Source organism: Chiloscyllium plagiosum, chromosome 25, assembly GCF_004010195.1.
Source record: "Chiloscyllium plagiosum isolate BGI_BamShark_2017 chromosome 25, ASM401019v2, whole genome shotgun sequence".
Lineage (NCBI taxonomy): Eukaryota > Metazoa > Chordata > Chondrichthyes > Orectolobiformes > Hemiscylliidae > Chiloscyllium > Chiloscyllium plagiosum.
The window spans coordinates 13,511,771-13,530,173 of record NC_057734.1 but is presented as its reverse complement, the minus strand read 5'-3'; the positions used below and the strand labels follow the sequence as shown (position 1 = coordinate 13,530,173).

At 43.5% G+C, this 18,403-nt stretch overlaps 1 long non-coding RNA gene across 1 annotated transcript; it reads left to right on the top strand.

Annotated features, from left to right (window-relative positions):
• Nucleotides 1–1,120: 1,120 nt before the first annotated feature.
• LOC122562582 lies at nt 1,121–18,105 on the top strand. Its single transcript, XR_006315363.1, has 3 exons — nt 1,121–1,162; nt 12,103–12,172; nt 17,724–18,105. It is a non-coding gene; the product is annotated as an uncharacterized LOC122562582 (long non-coding RNA).
• The last annotated feature ends 298 nt before the right edge of the window (nt 18,106–18,403 follow it).

Sequence of the window (18,403 nt, the reverse complement as noted above, 5' to 3'; positions counted from 1 at the left end):
GTCTACAAATTGTGTCAAAACAGAATGCATCTGCAAATGCAAATACACCCTAAAGATTTGTATGTTTGCATGAGTGTGTGAGAGACAGAGAACCGGGTGTGATGGAGAGGGAGGGTGTGTTTGAGAGTGTGCACCAGTGAGGGAGTCTATACATCTTACAAAGTGTGTGTTTGTGTGAGTGTACACAGTGTTGGGGTCACCTGTAGTGTGACATGAACCTAAGATTCCCATTGAGGCTGTCCTCATGGTACTGAATTTGGCTATCAGCCTCTGCTCGGTGACTCTGCGTTGTTGTGTATCTTGAAGTCAACCTTGGAGGACAGTCACCTGAAGATTCAAGACCGAATGTCCTTAACTGCTGAAGTGTTCCCCCACTTGGGGGACGGGAAGATTCCTGTCCAGCGATTGTTGCATGGTGTCCATAGCATCTGCATGGTTTTGCCATTATACCATGCCTTGGGCATCCTTGACTGCAGGGTATGAGATAGACAACATTGCTGGGCCACATGAGTATCTACTGTGTATGTGGTGGGTGGTGTCCACATGTAATGGTAGTATCCATGTCGATGCTCTTGCAGGGTTGTACAGTGTTGCATTCAATGTTGTCCTGAAGGCTGGGTAGTTTGCTGCAAACAATGGTCTGCTTAAGGTTTGGCGGTTGTTTAAAGGCAAGAAGTGGAGGCATAGGACAGATCTTAGCGAGGTGCTCATCGTCATCAATGATGTGTTGCAGGCTGCGAAGAATGTGGCGCGGTCTCTCCACTCCCAGGAAGTACAGACGATGAAGAGCATCCTATCGGTTGTATCCTGTGTCAGTTTTCTGAGGAGGTCATTATGGTCTTTCACCACGGTACATTAGAACTGGCAATCAATGAGTTGAGCATCGTATCCATACAAGCCTGTCAAAGCAAACTCTGCAAGACACGTCAGAGCATCGACAAGGATACTACTGTTATACATGGGGACAGGTATTCATGTGACTCAGCTAATGTTGTCTATCTCATATGCTGCAGGCAAAGATGCCCTGAGGCACAGTATATTGGTGAGACCAAGCAGATGACAATAGCTGAATGGACACCACGCAACAATTGCCAGACAGGGAAGTTCCCTCCCAGTGGGAGAACACTTCAGCAGTCAAGGACATTCAGCCTTGGATCTTCAGGTAAACATCTTCCAAAGCAGACTTCCGGATACACAACGCAAAGTCTGTGTGTGACACACACACACACACACAGACACTCTCTCTTTTTCCCTCACACACACGCTCTCTCACCCCCTCTCATACACACACACTCTCCCTCTCACTCACCCATTCTCCCTCTCTCCCCCTCACACACACACACTCTTTCTCTCCCTCTCTCATACACACACATGCACAAATATATAAATCTGTGAGGTGAATATGCATTTGCAGATTTGTATTTGCAGATACATTCTATTTTGACAAAATTTGTAGACAGTCAGTCAATGGGGCATTTGATAAACTTCGACATTGGAAATAAAACCAGTCTGACTCCAGGTTAAGACACAGACAAATTCCAAACAAGACCTCAGCCCAAAATACATTGTCTGACTAGAGGTGTCACCTCCTTTACATTGATGACACCTTAAGTTATCTTAGGGCAGTGATTTGAAAGAAATTCTGGGATTTGCATACTAATCAATTGAAACCTGCACCTCCATTCTAACTGATTAAAGATTTAAGAGGCACCTGAGGTGTGTTCAATTCGTTCGCATGAGTTATATGACCCTTTGATATTTTCCTTACAAATTATGTGTCTCAAGTCATCCTCTCTCACTAGCACCTGATGAAGGAGCTGCGCTCCAAAAGCTAGTGTTTTCAAATAAATCTGTTAGACTATAACCTGGTGTTGTGTGATTTTGACCTTGTCCAACCCAGTCTAACTCTGGCACCTCCATATCATTCCAGTACCTGAACAGTTCATTAAGACTTCACAGCCAACCACCATCCAAACAATCTTATGTATTTTTTTCAAATTACATCATGTAAGTGCTATTGACTCTTTTTCTGTACTGCCAAATAAGGATGACAATTATTATCTGCTGGTTATCTATGGCACCCTCCCCATTTAAAAGAGTGCACAAGAGTCTGTAAACTGTAACTAAATTAAAGGAAATAAACTAAATCAAGATGCTGTTGCCTGCAGGAGCAAATTACTGCAGATGCTGGAATTTGTACTGACAAAAAAATGCAGGCGATCACAGTGAGTCAGGCTGCAACCATAGAGAGAAGGCAAGCTAACCTTTCGAATCTCGATGACTCTATCATGTTGTTGCCTGTGGCAGTTATTAACATCTGCTTTTGAGAAAATGTTATAGAGTCTAAGAATGTATCGGCAGAGCATTTAGAAATGCATAATATGATCAAGCACAGTCAAGCCTGATTTCATGAAGGCAAAATCATGCCTGGCAAATTTATTAGAATTCTTTTTGGAGGTAACAAGTAGGATACATGGAAAACTGTGAATGTAATATATTTGGATTTTCAAAAGGTGTTTGATAAGGCATCATTAGGTTAGTTCAGATGAGTCCATGATGTTGACATTAGTATATGAACATGGATAGAGGATTGGTGAACTAATAGAAGACAGAGTTGTGATAAGGGAGACATTTCAGGATAGCAACCTGCATACTCATAGTGTACCACAAGGATCAGTGCTGGGGCCACTATTATTTATTAATACATTAAAGACTTTGATTAGGAAAGTGAATGTACTATAGCTAGGTTTGTGGATTACACAAAAATAAATGGGAAAGCATGTTTGTCAGCACGTTACAGAGGAATATAGACAGGTTAACTCAGTGAGTAAAAATTTGACAGTTGGAATATAATGTGGGGAAATTTGAATTTTTGCACTTAGGCAGGAGCAATCGAGGAGCTGAGCGTCATTTAAATCTTAAAAGAAAACACAGTAAGCTATGGAATAGACTGAATTGGGAGTCCTTTTCTATGAAAATACAAAAAGCTAACACTCAAGTTCAGCAGCAAATGGAATGTTGGTCTTTATTTCAAAGGGAATGGAGTCCAAAAGTAGGGAGATTTTACTAAAATTATAAAAGGCACAGATCACAAGTGGCATACTGTGAACAGTTTTGTGCCCCTTACCTAAAGTAAGATATTACAGGCAGTCAGAGAAAGTTTACCTGGTCGATAGCAGGTCTGGAGGAACTGTTTTATCTGGTTGAGTAAGTTAGGTCTATACTTATTGGAATATAGTAAAATGTGAGGTGGCTTTATACAAGATCGTAGGGGACTTGACCTAAGAGATGCAGTGATGTTCTTGTCTCTTAAGGGAGAGCCCAGAACCAAAGGGCCTAATTTCAGAGTAAGAAGTTGCACATTTAAGACAGGTATGAAGAGGAATTTCTTGTGGAATGTTGTGAATCTGTGGAATTTCTAACCACTGAGGTGTTATGAGGTGGTCCATTCAAGGCTGAAATAGACAGATTTTTCATCAGTAGGTGAGTCAAGGGCTACGGGGGAAAAGGCAAGAAGGTGGAGATGAGGATGATGAGATCAGCCACAATCTTATTGAATGGCAGAGCACACTCAATGGATTGAACAGCCTAATTCTGCTCTTACATGGTCTATTGTTTCACGGTGTATACAATGCTGATCCTCTATGCTCATCATACAGAGAAGGCTTTAAGCATGTGTACATCATATACTTCTTCTCCAGGGCCACACATAATTGTGAAGGAAAGGCAGACAATTGGGTAGAATCCTTTGGAGTCTTTCCTTCTGCCATATTTCTTTTCTTTATCTTATGGTTTATTATTGAATGCTATATGGCTCAGTGTCTGGTCCACACAATTCCATACACCAATAAAACACATAAATAACCCTTGCTTTTCCTAAGAGGCATTCACTGTAAAATTTGAGTCAAAACGGCTGTTTTTGAATTGCGTCACCCTTGACTTCATGGTAGCATTTTTCTCTCTTGATTTAAAAAGTGGTTCTTTTTTATCAAAATATACTTTATTCATAAAATCTGCATAAAAACAAACTTGTACATTACAAGACCTGCAAGAATATTCAACTCATACAAATGTAATTGTCTTCATATTTACTAAATATATCCTAGGTCAGGTAAGCAGCCCAATCGTAAATTACAATTTCAAATTACACGTAATGCAACAGATTTGAAGTTTGCCTGCAACATCTGGCATGCTGAAATGTCATTTCATTTTTAATGCTTTTGATTTATAACAGTGAATCTTTCAGATATACAGCCTGAGAGCTATTAAAGTTCCCAGTCTCTGAATACTAAAGTTGAAAGGCCTGAGACAGTGAGCTCTCCCCATTTTGCCTCTGCAGCATCTGATCCAGTGTGTCATTTAGCACACAAACCTGGACTTTGGTCTGTGCCAGTCTATTATATTTACATATTTTTCTCCTTTATCTAAAGATTTGTACATAATGTCCCCGTAAACACAGTCCATTTCTATCCTCCTGATAAAGTGGGAAATATCATGGTGCAGGAATGGGCCAGAACTGCATCAAATACTGAAAAACAAGAGCTCCTTGCACCTAATGACTAGGTTCTTACTGCAATGGAGGGGGAGCACAGATAACCACTCCTTCCAGTTATTAGCACATACCCACTGCCTCCAAACCATATCTCCCCATGTTTAGGTAATCTGACAAGTGTAGACAGGTCTGGACAGCAGAAGTCGAGTGATTCCTTAGAAAAGCATAAAAGCAGTAAGAGTATACAAAAGAGAGAAATCAGGAGGGCAAGAAGGGGACATGAGATAGCTTCAGCAAATAGGGTTAAGGAAAATCCAAAGGGATTCTACAAATACTTTGAAGACAAAAAGGTAACTGGGAAGAGAATAGGGCTCCTTAAAGATCAGCAAGGCCACCTAGGTGTGAAACTGCAGGAGATGGAGGAAGATACTAAATGAGTATTTTGCATTAATGTTTACTGTGAAGAAGGATACGGAAGATAAATAATGTGGGGAAGTAAACAGCGACATCTTAAAAATGTCCATGTTACAGGAGAGGAGGTGCTGGACATCTTAAAATGCATAAAGGTGTACCCAAGAACTCTGTGGGAAGCGAGGGAAGTGATTGCTGAGCCCTTGCTGAGGGAGTTGGATCATCAATAGCCACAGGTGAAGTGCTGAAAGACTAGAAGTTGGCTAACGTGGTGCCAGTATTTAAGGAAGTGGTAAGGAAATGCTAGGAAACTACAGACTGGTGACATCATTGGTGGGCACGTTATTACAGGGAATTCTGAGGGACAGGATTTACGTGCATTTGGAAAGGCAAGGTCTGATTAGGGATAGTCAACATGGCTTTGTGCGTGCTAAATAATTTCTTACGAACTTGACTGAGTTTTTGAAGAAGTAACAAAGAAGATTGATGAGGGCAGAGTGGTGGAAGTGATCTATATGAGCTTCAGTCTGGATTAGAGTGGTGCTGGGAAAGCACAGCAGTTCAGGCAGCATCCGAGGAGCAGGAAAATTGACGTTTCGGGCAAAAGGCCTTCATCAGGAATACAGGCAGAGAGCCGGCAGGGTGGAGAGATAAATGAGAGGAGGGTGGGCGTGGGGAGAAAGTAGCATAGAGTACAATAGGTGAATGTGGGTGGGGATGGAGGTGATAGGTCAGGGAGGAGGGTGGAGTGGATAGGTGGAAAGAAAGATAGACAGGTAGGACAAGTCATGGGGACAGTACTGAGCTGGAAGTTTGGAACTGGGGTGATGTGGAAGAAGGGGAAATGAGGAAACTGGTGAAGTCCACATTGATGCCCTGGGGTTGAAGTGTTCCGAGACAGAAGATGAGGCGTTCTTCCTCCAGACATCGGGTGGTGAGGGAGCGGCAGTGAAGGAGGCCCAGGACCTCCATGTCCTTGGCAGAGTGTGAGGGGGAGTTGAAATGTTGGGCCACAAGGCAGTGTGGTTGATTAGTGCGGGTGTCCCAGAGATGTTCCCTAAAGCGCTCTGCTAGGAGGCGTCCAGTCTCCCCAATGTAGAAGAGATCGCATTGGGAGCAACGGATACAATAAATGATATTGGTGAATGTGCAGGTAAAACTTTGATGGATGTAGAAGGCTCCTTTAGGGCTTCGGATGGAGGTGTGGGTGCAGGTTTTGCAATTCCTGCGGTGGCAGGGGAAGGTGCCAGGAGAGGAGGGTGGGTTGTTGGGGGGCGTGGACCTGACCAGGTAATCACGGAGGGAACAGTCTTTGTGGAAGACAGAAAGGGGTGGGGAGGGAAATATTTCCCTGGTGATGGGGTCCGTTCGGAGGTGGCGGAAATGTCGACGGATGATTTGGTTTATGCGAAGGTTGGTAGGGTGGAAGGTGAGCACCAGGGGGGTTCTGTCCTTGTTACAGTTGGAGGGGTGGGGTCTGAGGGCAGAGGTGCGGGATGTGGACGAGATGCGTTGGAGGGCATCTTTAACCACGTGGGAAGGGAAATTGCGGTCTCTAAAGAAGGAGACCATCTGGTGCGTTCTGTGGTGGAACTGGAGAGGTCCAGGAAGGGGAGGGAGGTGTCAGAGATGGTCCAGGTGAATTTAAGGTCAGGGTGAAATGTGTTGGTGAAGTTGATGAATTGCTCAACCTCCTCATGGGAGCCTGAGATGGCACCAAAGCAGTCATCAATGTAGCGGAGGAAGAGGTGGGGAGTGGTGCCGGTGTAACTATGGAAGATGGACTGTTCTACGTAGCCAACAAAGAGACAGGCATAGCTGGGGCCCATACGGGTGCCCATGGCTACTCCTTTGGTCTGGAGGAAGTGGAAGGATTCGAAGGAGAAATTGTTAAGGGTGAGGACCAGTTCAGCAAAACGAATGAGAGTGTCGGTGCAAGGGTACTGTTGGGGATGTCGAGAGAGGAAGAAACGGAGGGCTTAGAGGCCCTGGTCATGGCGGATGGAGGTGTCGAGGGATTGGATATCCATGGTGAAGATGTGGCGTTGGGGGCCGGGGAAACGGAAGTGTTGGAGGAGGTAGAGGGCATGGGTGGTGTTTCAAACATATGTGGGAGTTCCTGGACTAGGGGGGATAGGACAGTGTTGAGGTAGGTAGAGATGAGTTCAGTGAGGCAGGAGCATGCTGAGACAATGGGTCGGCCAAGGCGGTCAGGCTTGTGGATCCTCTACATTGGGGAGACTGGACGCCTCCTAGCAGAGAGCTTTAGGGAATATCTCTGGGACACCCGCACCAATCAACCACACCACCCTGTGGCCCAACATTTCAACTCCCCCTCACACTCAGCCAAGGACATGGAGGTCCTGGGCCTCCTTCACCGCCGCTCCCTCACCACCTGAACGCCTCATCTTCTGCCTCGGAACACTTCAACCCCAGGGCATCAATTTGGACATCACCAGTTTCCTCATTTCCCCTTCCTCCACATCACCCCAGTTCCAAACTTCCAGCTCAGTACTGTCCCCATGACTTGTCCTACCTGTCTATCTTCCTTTCCACCTCTCCACTCCACCCTCCTCTCTGATCTATCATCTTCTTCCCCACCCACATTCACCCTTTGTACTCTTTGCTACCTTCCCTCACCCTCCTCCCTGACCTATCACCTCCATCCTCACCCCCATTCACCTATTGTACTCTATGCTACTTTCTCCCCACCCCCACCCTCCTCTCATTATCTCTCTACCCTGCAGGCACTCTGCCTGTATTCCTGATGAAGGCCTTTTGCCCGCAACGTCGATTTTCCTGCTCCTCGGATGCTGCCTGAACTGCTGTGCTTTTCCAGCACCACTCTAATCTAGACTCTGGTTTCCAGCATCTGCAGTCATTGTTTTTACCTATATGAAACTTCAGTATGCTGTTTGACAAGGGTCCTCATGATAGACTGGTTAGCAAGGTTAGATCACATGGAATACAGGGAGAACTACCTACAGGTCATTCTGGTATAATGCGCGTTTTGCAAATTGGCTATAACACAATTGACAAATTGTGGACGCTGGTTGGATAACGCAAACTTTCTACTGAACGGGTATAGTGATTTTCTATAATGATCTTCTACTGCACAATTTTCTACAACGCAATTTTCTACAACAGTTTTCTATAGTACAAGGTCACAGAGGAATGTAACTGTCGCATTAAAACAGACTGTATTTGGATACAGAATTGGCTCAAAATTAGAAGACAGAGGACAGTAGTGGAAGGTTGCTTTTCAGTCTGGAGGCCTGTGACCAGTGGTGTGTCACAAGGTTCGATGCTGGGTCCACTGCTTTTCGTCATTTATATCATTGACTTGGATGTGAACAAAGGAGGTATGTTTAGTAAGTTTTCAGATGACACCAAAATTGGAAATTGGACAGTGATGAAGGTTACCTCAGATTACAACAGGATCTTGATCAGATGGCCAATGGGCCAAGGATTGGCAGATGGAGTTTAAATTAGATAAATGTGAGGTGCTGCATTTTGTAAGGGCAAATCAAGAAGAAGATCTTAGTAACTTAAAGGTAAGGTTCTGGGGAGTGTTGCTGAACAAAGAGACCTTGGAGTATAGGTTCATAGTTCCTTGGAAGTGGAGTCACATGTAGATAGAATTGAATTGAGTTGAATTGAATTTATGGTCATGTATACTGAGGCACAGTGAAAAGCTTTGTCTTGCATGCAATACAGGCAGATCACAGAGTTAAGTAGCATAGATAAGTAAATAATAGATAAACAGCGGCAAAAACAAAAACACAGGTACAGGTGAATGTTAAGAGTTTGAGAGTCCATTCAGTATTCTAACAACAGTAGGGTAGAAACTGTTGTGAAACTGGTTGGTGCGTGTGTTCAGGCTTCTGTACCTTCTCCCTGATGGTAGAAGTTGTAGAAAAATATTGCCAGGGTGGGATGGATCTTTGAGAATTCTGGCGGCCTTTCCTTGACAGTGGGCCTGGTAGATGGGATTCTAGAGATGAGAGATTGGCCTTTGTGATTGTCTGGGCCGAGTTCACCACTCTCTGTAACTGTCTCCGATCTTGAATGGTACAGTTGCCATACCAGACAGTGATACATCCAGACACAAGGCCCTCGATGGCGCACCTATAAAAGTTGACAAGGGTGTAGGCTGTCATGCCAAATTTCTTCAGCTGCCTGAGGAAGAAGAGAAATTGTTTAGCCTTTGTAACCACTGCGTCCACATGAAGAGTCCAAGAAAGCTTGTTGTTGATGACCACTTCCAGGAGCTTGACACTCTCCACTCGTGCCATCTCTGTGCTGTTAATGTGTAGGGGGGCATGAATAACATCCTGCCGAAAGTCAATAATGAGTTCCTTGGTTTTACCGGCATTGAGAGCTAGGTTGTTCTCAATGCACCATTTTTCCAGGTCTTCCGCCTCCCGTGTATAGTCTGTTTCATCACCATCTGAGATTCTACCGAGTATGGTGGTGTCATCAGCGAACTTGTAAATGGCATTAGTCTGGTATTTGGTGATGCAGTCATGGGTGAGTACAGTAGGGGGCTAAGTACAGACCCTGGAGGGCTTCAATGTTGAGTGTTTGTGAGGATGAAATATTGTCCCCAATCTTCACTGATTGTGGCCTGTGGGTCAGGAAACTGAGGATCCAACTGCAGAGCGAAAAGCTTTGTCTTGTGAACAATGCAAGCAGATCACAGAGTTAAGTAGCATAAATAAGTAAATAATAAATAAACAGCAGCAAAAACAAAAACACAGGGCTTAGTTCGAGATCACTAAGTTTAGTAATCAGTCTCAAGGGGTTAATAGTGTTGAAGGCTGAACTGTAGTCAATGAGTAGGATTCTTACGTAGCTGTTCTTGGTGTCAAGATGTTCTAGGGAGGAGTGAAGGGCAAGTGATATGACATCTGACGTGGATCTGTTGGTCCGATAGGCAAATTGAAGTGGGTCAAGAGTATTGGGGAGGCTGGAGTTGATTAATGCCATGACCAGCCTTTCAAAGCACTTCATGACCACTGAAGTTAAGGCCACTGGACGGTAGTCATTGAGACATGCTGCATGAGCCTTCTTAGGCACAGGGATGATGCTGGCCCTCTTGAAATAGGCAGGGACAGTGGCCTGCTGCAGGGAGAGGTTGAAGATGTCTGAGAAGACCTCTGCCAGTTAATCTGCGCATGCTCTGAGTGCACGGCGTGGTACTCCGTCTGGTCCCATCGCTTTCCTTGGATTCACACGAAGGAAAACTGATCTGACCTCTGATGCAGGATAGGCTCGTCAGGACTTGTTGAAATAGCTTTTACCTCTCCGCCGAAATTCTGCTCAAAGCAAGTATAGAAGACATTTGAGACGATCTGGGAGGGATGTGTCATCATCTGCCATCTTGCACTGTCTCTTTTTAGAACCTGTGATGTCATTCAGTCCTTGCCATAGTTGTTGGGTGTCTGTCTAGATCTGTAGTTTGGATCGGTATTGGTCCTTGGCTGTCTTAATGGCTCATACTTGGATGCCTTATATTTGAGTGGGTCTCCTAATCTGAAGGCCTCACACCTGGTTTTTAGCAGCTTCTGTATGTCCTGATTCACCCAGGGTTTCTTGTTGGGGAACACCTTGATTGACTTCCTCGGTATGCAGTCCTCCACACACTTGCTGATAAAGTCTGTGATGGGGTGGCGTACTTGTCCAAGATACCTGCGGACTATTTGAACAAGGCCCATCCGATTCCAGACAGCACTGGAGTTGATCCTCTGCCTCCTCTGACCAACACTGGACCTGTATTCCTGAGGGGGTCTCCTGCTCGAGCTTCTGCCTGTCAGCCGGGAGAAGAAACATGGCATTATGGTCGGAGTTCCAGAAATGAGGGCGGGGATGGAGCGGTAGGCATCTTTCACAGTGGTGTAGCAGTGGTCTAAAATGTTCGGACCCCTAGTGGGGCAGGTAATGTTCTGGCTGTACTTGGGCAACACCTTCCTTAGATTGGCTTGATTGAAGTCGCCAGTTATAATGAATAGAGCCTCATGGTGTTTCGTCTAAAGGATGTTAGTAGTGGAGTTCAGCACATCCAGAGCTTCCTCAACCTTTGCTTATGGCGGTAGTTAGGATAGTGAAGAAGTCATCTGATATGCTTTCTTTTATTGGTCAGTGCATTGAGTATAGTATTTGGGAGGTCATTTTGCAGCTGTACAGGACATTGGTTAAGCCACTATTAGAATACTGCATGCAATTCTGGTCTTCATGCTATCAGAAGGATATTGTGAAACTTAAAAGGGTTCAGAAAAGATTTACAAGGATGTTGCCAGGGTTGGAGAGTTTAAGCTATAGGGAGAAGCTGAATAGGTTGCAGCTATTTTCCCTGGAGCATCGGATGGTAAGGGGTGACCGTATAGAGGTTTATAAAATCATGAGGGGCATGGATATGGTAAACAGACAAGGTCTTTCCCTGGGGTGGGGGAGTCCAGAACACAATAGCATAGGTTTAAGGTGAGAGGGGAAAGATTTAAAAGGGAGCTAAGGGGGAATGTTTTCATGCAGAGGGTGGTGTGTGTAAAGAACAAGCTGCCAGAGGAAGGGGGAGGCTGGTACAATTACAACATTTAAAAGGCATCTGGATGGGTCTATGAATAGGAAGGGTTAGGGTTTAGAGGGATATGGGCAAAGTGCTGGCAAACGGGACTAGATTAATTTAGGATATCTGGTCGGCATGGACGAGTTGGACAAGGTTCTGTTTTCGTATTGTATATCTCCTATGACTTCATGACCTGACAGTGAAAGGGAAAAAAAAGAATCATTTGGCTGAGTTCACAAAGAACAAGGCCTCATTCTTGCCTTAATTTATTATGAATCCTGCAGCTAATTTGAAACGGTCACAGATTCTATTCAGTGTGCCAAGCAACAGAGGATGTGAGCAGAAAACACTGAAACACAAATGATCAAACCGAGTATTCTTAGTGCATGCCCAAGAAAGCACTGTACTATCTTTGTGCCACCTTTCAAAGGAGATGATAAATAGTTTTTCACGTCTACTTGAAGAATCATGGCAATGCTTGAAGAAGAATATAGTGTTTGCTAGGTGTCTGACCAACATCAACTGACACTTAAATTCTCATTATTTATTCTGTTGTTGTTTGTGGAACCTTAAAGTATGCAAATTAGCTGCTGCTAATTACCTATGAATGACAAGAATTTCTTTTCTCCCACAGGAGATAAAGTATCTTTGGAACTATGGATTTTTCAAAATGTGATAGAAGCAAAGACTTTGAATATTTTAAGGTATAGATACATAACGTTTTATCCTCTTCCTTACCATGAAGTTATCAAGACTCAGGGGAATGTAGTCATGATCTTAGATTAGATTATTTACGGTGTGGAAACAGGCCCTTCGGCCCAACAAGTCCACACCGACCCTCCGAAGAGCAGCTCACCCAGACCCATTCCCCTACATTTACCCCTTTACCTAACACTACGGGCAATTTAGCATGGCCAATTCACCTCACCTGCACATTTTTTGTACTGTGGGAGGAAACTGTAGCACCCAGAGGAAACCCATGCAGGCACAGGGAGAATGTGCAAACTCCACACAGACAGTCACCTGAGGCGGGAATTGAACCTGGGTCTCTGGCGCTGTGAGGCAGCAGTGCTAACCACTGTGCCACCCACTGAATAGTGGGCCAGGCTTGAGGGGCCAAGTGTTTATTCCTGTTATTAATTTGTACTTTTGTACATAAATCAATTTGTTTCCAACCCATTTTTGTCTACTGAGCCTTTCAGTATGCTGCAAATAAAAATTCATGGAAATGCTGTGACTGTATGTGTTTAAATTATGCACCATTGCATTCCTTACATAATAAAAATATTATATATCAGCTGCTTATATTAAACAGATGCCCTAGCAAAGATATTTCTCCATAACTCAGTAAAAACAGATGTATAGATCACAGAGCATGATTAACATGCATCCATTGATTGCAATGTAGGTAGCACAGCAACATCCTACTGTCTGCTCATATTAATGATCTCCTCAACCAGTAAACAATAACTACATGATTGATTGGCTGCTCTCAAGATCAATATTATGACCAGGTTGCACCACTTAATGCAAGTCTGCATCAATTAAGGATGGACATTTTATCTTCCCTTTCATTCATGGGGTAGGATGGAGTTTTAACAGCTTCAGAAGTGCTAAGATATACTGAAACTCTAAGGAAAATATTGTGGGAGTGGGGGCAATAAAGTTTTTTACAGTGTTAAATCTTAGAGAATGATTGAAGTTCAGGAAGCTATTTAGTCTCATTCCCCAAATCCATCCCTGCAGTCCAACAACTTTTGTTCTCAGAGTCATACAGCACAGAAACAGGCCCTTTGGCCCAACTCATCCATGTCCACCAAGATTCCTAAAATGAACTAGTCCAATTTGTCTGCATTTGCCCCATATCCCTCTAAATCGTTGCTATCCATGTACAAGTCCAAATGTCTTTTAAATGTTGTAATTGTACCCAACTCTATCACTTCCTGTAGATATACATGCTGCTACTTCTTCAGAATTCAAGGCTTTTAAAAAATATTAAAACTATCTCAACCATTATCTCTGTATTTTCCAGATTTGTGCAATTTGTCTTCATGGTCTTTGAATATGAATGTCACGACAATGACTTATCCAATTCCATTTTCAGAGTCACCATTAAACCCATCATCATCATCACACACTGTCAGGCAATGAATTCCAAAGCAAAGAATCTTATCCAAAATCAACAAACATTCTTTGATTTCGTTCAAAAAAACTGAAACTGCAAATTCAGCCTGTCAACAATGTTCCATGTATTATTGAGTGCACTTGTAATTTCTTTGTACATGGCTTCTAAATGTATTCATGAAGGGCTGGTGTTCTGTCCCACTTGCTATTCATCTGTCTTGGTCTGTTGTGGTGGGTGATGTCACTTTCAGTTCTTTTTCTGAGAAGTTGGTAAATGGGTCCAAATCGATGTGTTTGTAAATGGAGTTCTGGTTTGAATGCCAGGTCTCTAGGAATTCCCATGCGTGGCTTTGTTTAGCCTGTCCCAGGATGGATGTATTGTCCTATTCAAACTGGTGTCCCTTCTTGTTTATGTGTAAGGATACTAGTGATAGTTTGGTGGCTATTTGGCGCTCGTATATCCTGGTGGCTAGTTTCCTGTCAGTCTGTCCAATTTAATGTTTGTTGCAATCTTTGCAGGGTATTTTGCATATGACATTCATTCTGCTAGCTGTGGGTCCTTTAAATTCATCAGGAGCTGTCTCAGTGTGGTGATAGGTTTGTGGGCTACCATGACACCTAGGGGCTGGAGTAGTCTGGTCGTCATCTCCGAGATGTCTTTAATGTATGGCAGGGTGGTTAAAGTTTCTGGCCATATTGTGTCTTCTTGTTTAGGTCTATTGTGTAGGAATTGGTGGACTGTGCTTATTGGGTACCCGTTGATCTTGAATACGTTATACAGGTGTTTTTCCTCAGCTTCTCTTATTTCCTGGGTGCTGCAGTGTGTTGTGGCTTATTTAACTAATGTCCTGGTGCAGCTCCGTTTGTGGGTGTTGGGATGATTGCTACTGTACTTGAGTATTTGGTCAGTGTGTGTGGCTTCCCTATAGACACGGTTTGTAGCTCTTCATTGGCTTTGTGTTCTACTGTGACGGAATGTCATTAACAAACATATTGATTTGGGCCCCATTTACCAACCTCTCAGAAAATGAACCGGAAGTGATATCACCCACCACAACAGACCAAGACACATAAATAGCAAGTGGGACAGACACCAGCCCTTCACCGGAGGCTCACTGGTGCTGTTACCGAGTGTGGTGATGAAATGTCTGAGAACAAATCTACCAGGTCAGCGGGCAAACTTACAACCTGGGGATAGAGCTGGCATTAGCATTGAGAATGGCAAGTTAATAGCTGAAGTCAGAGTAAAGGAAAAAGAAATTAAGTCCAAAACGGAGTCGACGTGCATACATGGAGTATAATAAATAAGATATGAGAATTACAGATTGCCATGTGAAAATATGTGGTAATAACAGAAATTTGCTAAAGATATGGCAAGACTGGATTAAATATTTCTGGTAATCAATAGGAGAGATAGTAGCAACGTCATCATAGTTTTGGCTGAGTAATAGGAAAGAGAGTAATGGTCAATGGATATCTTTCAGGCTAGAGCAATATTTGTAATGGAGTTCCCCAGGAACCTTTTGTTGATATATATATATATTAACAATCTGGATCTTGGTGTGCAGGGGATAATTTCAAAATTTGCAGATGACATGAAATTTGAAAGAATTTAGAAGGAAAATGGAATTCCAGAGGGACATTGTCGATTTCCAGGGGAACATTGACAAATTTGTCAAGTACACGGATAGGTGCTAGATGATGTTCAAAGCAAAGAAGTGTGACGTGATGCACTTTGTTAGAAATAACACTGAAAGATAGCATAATAGGTACAACTCTAAAAAGGTTAACCTAACCCTATTGCAGGTATATGAGCAGAGGGACCTGGATGTCAGTGTGTGCTGATTGAAGGTGGCAGGGCAGCTGGAAAGAACAATCAACCACACAGTATTCTCAGCATTATTAGTAGGGTAATCAAATACAAGACCAAGGTGGTGATATTCAATTTATACAGTACACTTGTTAGATTTCAGCTGGACAGTTGTAAGTATCATATGAGAGGGAATGTGTGAATGTATTGGAGAGAGCGCTGTAGCAATTTACAAGAATGGCTCCAGAAATCAGAAATTTCCATTATGACAATAGATTGAAGAAGTTGGGATTATTCTCCTTAGAGAGAAGAAAGCTGAGAAAAGATTTGATAGAAGCTTTTAAAATCATGAGCATGCTGGACAGGGTAGATTGGGAGAAGCTTTTCCTGCTTGGGAAAGGAAAAGAATGAGAGCCATGCCACTAGACCCTAGTAGTCTGGTCTGATGATCAATGGTGCAGAGGAATGGCTGGTAGTTCTGTAACTGCCAGCCACTTTGCCAGAGTAAGTGCCATATCCTTCTCTCCAACGTCTCACATTTACCCTAGATCTACTACTGCACCCACCTCCTACCAAGGTTCATGATCTGTTAGTCTCACTACTACCTTCGACATCTTCCCTCACTCAATCTCCCCCCCAACTAAACCTCCCACACTAACATCGCTGTATGACCTCAGCGCTGCCTACTCACTTGTCTGAGAGACTAGCAATTGTGGAATCAATTTTCACCTCATTCAATTCCTCCCTTTCTCTGATTCCAAAATGCAACATTCCATAGGGCTGAAATGGCCCAGAGGCTCGAGGGGTGGCCAACACTTGATTCCTCAGTCTTAGAGTCATAGAGCTGTACAGCATGGAAACAGAATCTTTGGTCCAACCCGTCCATGCTGACCAGATATCCCAACCCAATCTAGTCCCACCTGCCAGCACTTGACCCATATCCCTCCAAACCCTTTCTATTCATAAACCCATCTAAATGCCTCTTAAATGTTGCAATTGTACCAGTCTCCACCAGATCCTCTGGCAGCTCATTCCATACACATACCACCCTCTGCGTGAAAAAGTTGCCCCTTAGGTCTCTTTTATATTTTTCCCCTCTCACCCTAAACCTATGCCCTCTAGTTCTGGACTCCCCCACCTCAGGGAAGATAACTTTGTCTATTTATCTTATCCATGCCCCTCATAATTGTGTAAACCTCTATAAGGTGACCCATCATCCTCCGACATTCCAGGGAATACAGCCCCAGCCTGTTCAGCCTCTCCTTATAGCTCAAATCCTTCAACCTTGGCAACTTCCTTGTAAATCTTTTGTGAACCCTTTCAAGTTTCACAACATCTTTCTGATAGGAGGGAGACCAGAATTGCACGCAATATTCCAACCCTATGAAGACAGAATCCTCACGGAGGATGACTGGAACCATCCTTGTGGGAATGTTGAGATATCATGTCCTGTCAACCAAGTACCACTTGTCATTTCACTGAGACCCTCGCACTACAATCAAAGACAAACAGCAAGGTCTGTCAGAGGTCACCACCTTGACCTCTGAGAATGACAGTCTGAGGCCAGATCTTTCACTTCCAACCTGATCCCCCTTTGACCTTGGCAGTTCAAGCTGAGGAGGGTTCATTTGCCTCTGACAAGAAGACTCTCAGCATACCTGGCCCATCTGGACACTAATGTTCCCAGGACTCCCCATACAAACCCTCAAAACCCATGCGCTCCATTGCAGAGTTGGCTCCAGCTGCAGAACCAGGGATTACACTGAGACAGTGGGCGGGAGACAGAGAAGAAAAACCTTTTGAGGACACGTTGATGGCACAGGTGATATTCCATGTTTGTATAAATATCATTACTTTGACTCTGTATCTATTTGTTTGACTGTCTGAGTGAATGCAATTATGCCAACATGATGTCTAACTTCATGTCCACAATAGTTATACCATGGATTATTATGTGTTAACTACCTGATGCAGCATGTGGGAGCATAACAAACAAGGCATATACAGGACAATGGATGCTGCTGACACCACTGTCTCTCATCTTATAACATCTGGATTCTTTCCCTAGCCTCTGTGTTCAAAGGTTTTGCTATGAATGAGGTTGCTCAGCAATGCCTGTGGCTGGGAGCTGTACAGCACATATGCAGCCAATGCATTACGATGTCTAGGGATTAGGAACCCCACAGGTCTGTATCCTGTACAGAGCATGGCACTGTGTAATGTTATTTCCCTTTACAGGCCTTCACATTGATGGTCCTCATGCAACTTTGAGAAGCTTATCCACCCACTTTGAGTGTTTTTACAGGCATTTTCCTTTTCAGCAGTGATCTTATGATGGATGGAAGATCGTTGCTGAAGCAGTTGAAGAAGGTTTTCTCTAGGATACTGGTCCGAGGAACCCTGCAATCAAGTCCCAGGATCATGACTGATGATTGACTAACAACTATAACCTCTTACCTTGTGTTTACTATGACTCCAACCAGTGGACAGTTTACCTAATTCCCATCGACAGTTTTTTCTAGGGTTTCTTGATGCCATACTCAGTTAAGATTGGGAGATGCCAGTGTTGGGCTGGTGTGTACAAAATTAAATCATCACACTGATCTTTCATCAGGTGGTTGTGGTTGTGTGATGTAATTGAAATTTAATATTGGTCTTTTTCAATATATAATTTCAGTTACATCACACTGTAAATTTTTGCTAAAAATTCTGTGTCTTACAATCTTATACTCTACAACCACCTGACGAAGGAGCAGCTCTCTGAAACCTGTGCTTCCAATTAAACTCGTTGGACTATAGCCTGGTGTTATGTGATTTTTAACTTTATACTCCATTAAATCATTGGAAAGAAGAAGACTAAGAGGGGATTTGATAGAGATATACAAGATGATCAGAGGATTAGAGAGGGTAGACAGTGAAAGTCTTTTTTCGAGGATGATGATGTCAGCTTGTATGAGGGCGCATAACTACAAATTAAGCGGTGATAGATTTAAGACAGATG